Here is a 4497-nt window from a genome sequence, read left to right on the forward strand (position 1 = left end):
TGTACGGACAGCCATATAGGGATTAATTCGTGCTTGTAGACCACATTACGTGTAAATCGTCGGGAGCTACAAATTGCAAGTGCAAGTGCCTTTAGATTGTAAAGCTTTCATTCGCTTTGACAAGTCATGTTTTAAAGGCCGAAATTAAGTTTAGCGATAAACGGTACAGTCGCACGCTCACTGATGGATCTGTAGCGGGCAAAACCCGATCTAAAGATTGGCGTGATCCATCAAGATAGATCTCATTAATCTTGTGCGTGGTTTGACTCGAGACTCGGTCTTGGAAGCTTACTGTGCTGCTGCAGTGTACCTGCTGTGGTCACACGTCTCGTGACAAAAACACGAGGTGTGAAGGTTGCGCTGTGTTATTTATGATGCTCGAATCTCGACATCAAGACGGAGGTCAAGGAAGCGTATGGAGACGAAGCGAGATATCGTGAAAGGTGTCAGCGCGCGCAGCGAGGATCCCTACGCGACATATGGATACGACAGCGAGTACTTCGACACTCCAGAGGAATACGAGTCCGGTCTCTCTCTCCCTCCTAAATTTCCTTGAGCTCGTCAGAGATCAACTCGTGCAGCGCGTCCGTCTCAGAGCTCACACTCAAAGTCGCCACTCCTCGCGACTCCGCCGCTGCTTCACCTCTTCCTGCAGACTGATCCACACACATCCACGGATCCCGCGAGACTCTCACTCTCGCACCCGTCCCAACCGTTCCACAGCAGCAGGAACTGACACAAGATGCTCGTCGACACCGCCGTCAAGGCCGTGGTCGAAGACACTCTCTTCTTCGTCATTACTAAACACATCTCCCTCGACCAATGTCGATACCCTCAATTACCAATACTTGTTTACTCTAAATTCATTTCTTCTCTCTGCGTCTCTTCCTCGCGTCAATAACTCTGCGCGGCACCAACGACAATCTCTCCACACTTTTGCTGGAACAGGAGGCTTACGCCTCAGTCACCGTACGATGGCATTCAACATCTCCCTTCTGGTGCGTCTCGGTCTGAGAGGACAGCGTCTGCGATCCAGCTACAATCTTATCACCACTCACACGACGGATCAAGCTACTTCACAGCGTAAACAGTACCCTGCTTCTCCACCACGTGTCGCGAGTCGCCCAGGAATGGGACGCTTGCGCTGATCAGCGGTAGCGATCTCTAGACGTGCGGGGCAAAACGTAGTCATCCAAGTCGACACAAAGAGCAATATAAGTAAGATAAAGCGAAATCCATTAAGTCAACTCGGGGTTTCCAGGTAAAATTCACGACTGACCAAACTCACCTCGTCACCCTTACCGTATCCCTACTCAGTCAAATCGCACGTCAGCACATCCTTGGGTACACTGTTGGGCGACGTTCCTACCCTCGTTTCACTGTCCTTCGCATACGCTGAGGTAATGCCGTAGTCCGTCCCAGGGACCTTGTCCATCGCTGTGACGACAGGTAGTAACATGACCTTGGATGCACCTTCGACGGCGTACTTATCTGGCAGTGCTGTTCCCTCTCCACACTTCACGTCAATGCGACGGGGTTCGGCACCAATCCTGGCAGCGAAATCCAACAATGTCAGAGCTGATTCGGGCGGCCCGACAGCCGCTCATCCTCTTGCTTGCGACTTCAAGTGGCTGGTCGCAGGTCACTAAAAGGGGGGACGGGAACCGCTCCCATGACGGTTGCCACCGTTCTCACTCGGGACACAACTCAAGTTTGGTAATTAGCTAATTGGGGAACCCAGCTCTCGGACGATATAATATTCTTATGGATACGATTTCTGGAAAAAAAGTATAATTACGATTTGTAGAATCAAAAGCTGTTTTAGTCAGAGCCAGAAGTTGTTCAAGAGATACAGCGGTTATTTGAAGTTGTATCGACTTCATTGGATGACAAAATGTCAAAATTTACATCGAGGTAGACCAAGCTCGCGACAGCTTTATTCGTTAATCTCTGTTGCGTAGAACATCTTTGATTGAACGTGCACGCAATAGCGCAAATCTGTTAAGGACTTGACTTCCGGTGTCATGACGTATTATTACAGGTCATCCAAAGCGACACAGCTATTAAAAGTATTAAAAGTAATAGATAACAGTCTCAAAAAGTGTGTCTTAGCGTATGGTGCTTGATTTCGCATAAAATCTAATTTTATGCGAATTCCATGCCTTATCCCGGAAAACATGATTCTTGGAAAAGCACATGCTTGTTTTTTTGCATTTACCCTGCTGTTTTTAGTATTTTCGCATCTCATGCTACTTCTGGTATAAGTACGATCCTATGAAATACAGTTGGCTACATTTGTGACCCAAAAATTAAATTATGGAGGCTTCTACCCAAGAGTCGGTCTATTTCAACGACACCTGGGTTCTGCCGATACCTTAGTTATGAATTACTCTTTACCGGTACACTATTGTACTGGCGAGATGAAATGCACCACCATTTTTTTGTTTTGCTCATAAATACAAAAGTAATTATCGGATTAATGCCGGCAGACCCGCAATGGAAACAGGGTAGCACAGAGATCACAGACAAACACACGTTGTTTGACTTTCTTGTCTTTTATTAAAATGGTGGAAGCTCAAACGTCTGCGGGAAATTGATGCTGATCATGCATGCACAGAACATTTCTTGCGATATTTAATAAACACTGAGCAGCAGCTACCACTTAAATTGGCAGCGGATCGCCGGGACACGATACAACACACCACGGCAACACAGCGTGACGCGGCTATAGCGTGTGGCAGGTGCGCAGCGCAGCAACAACTGGGGCGTTGTGGGGCCGGTAGGAGCGGTGCAAAACGAGGTCCTACCGGGATTTGAACTCGGATCGCTGGATTCAGAGTCCAGAGTGCTAACCATTACACCATAAGACCAGCACTAACTCGCCAATCCGCAAACAGAATTTGAAACGCGATTCTCCAGCCCCACACGACAGCTGGCGCCATCGCTACATACTATGCTTGCAACGCCGCACAAAATCAAGCTCCTACCGGGATTTGAACCCGGATCGCTGGATTCAAAGTCCAGAGTGCTAACCACTACACCATAAGAGCACCTAGCCCAGACACACCACGCCCGATCCGGAACCCGCTCGAATCGCACGCAATCCACGTATTTACGGACATGCCCCATGTGCTGCACATACCCCTTCCACATATCATCGTGCTCCTACACTTACGTCCATGCTCGCATGCTTCTTTCGCCACCCGGCTTGCTCCAATCCCCGCCATTCGGTTGCTACTCGCTTTGACGTCGCATTTCTTCGTGTTTTGGATATCCACGGGATCTATTGTTCTCGCGGAAGGCAGCGATGAGCTCTCTGGCTATCTTGGAGAATTGGTAGTGCGGTCAGCGAAGTCGGCGGTTGTGCTTGGTGAGCTCTGCCAGAGCAGCAGCTACCACTTAAATCGGCAGCGGATCGCCGGGACACGATACAACACACCACGGCAACACAGCGTGACGCGGCTATAGCGTGTGGCAGGTGCGCAGCGCAGCAACAACTGGGGCGTTGTGGGGCCGGTAGGAGCGGTGCAAAACGAGGTCCTACCGGGATTTGAACCCGGATCGCTGGATTCAGAGTCCAGAGTGCTAACCATTACACCATAAGACCAGCACTAACTCGCCAATCCGCAAACAGAATTTCAAACGAGATTCTCCAGCCCCACACGACAGCTGGCGCCATCGCTACATACTATGCTTGCAACGCCGCACAAAATCAAGCTCCTACCGGGATTTGAACCCGGATCGCTGGATTCAAAGTCCAGAGTGCTAACACGGAGGATAGGCGTGGTCGCGATTCTGTTCCTCAGTTCCACGAATGCGTGTTGAGCTCGGATCCACCGAGATTCTGCCTGTTCCATGTTCTGATCCGTCGTCTCTATCCAGCCTGGATCCTCTCTCTGTTGGTCCCGGGGTGGATCCAGCTCCTGTTTCAGGTCCTCTTCCGGCGTCGTACTACTTGGATCCCCTCGTGGATCCGATATCTCCAGGACCAGAGCTTGGTGGATTTTGATCCGGACAGCTGAAGTGGTCATCGCAGCGAAATTCACCTCCCTCTATTCATAGAGTACCGCAGCAAACAGTGCGTAATCCTCGATGAACCGACTGTAGTAGTTCAAACTGCCCAAGAAGGATTGCATCGCCCGTAACGACTGTGGGAAGGACAAGTCTGCCAACGAAGACAGGTCCTTAGTATTTGCCTCCAGTCCCTCCTTGGAGACTCGATGACCTAAGTAATCCACCTTGCGTGTAATGGGCTCTCCCAAGTTACATATGTCGGTAGTTTTATAGGTTCTTTGTAGTGGTTCACACCATTACATAAGTAGGTAGATTTGCATTACAAAAGTAGGTGCAGCAGCACACGAGTAGCGTGTGCTGAACTGCCGTCACCTTATTGGTTGAAATATGGGGAGCCAGACCCATAATCAACCAATAAGGAGTTGACGTGTATTTGAATGGTCAGGGCAAGCTGCCCTGGACCTAAATAAAAACAGAGTTGAT

This window comes from Phytophthora infestans, genomic scaffold, assembly GCF_000142945.1.
Source record: "Phytophthora infestans T30-4 supercont1.36 genomic scaffold, whole genome shotgun sequence".
Taxonomy (NCBI): domain Eukaryota; phylum Oomycota; class Peronosporomycetes; order Peronosporales; family Peronosporaceae; genus Phytophthora; species Phytophthora infestans.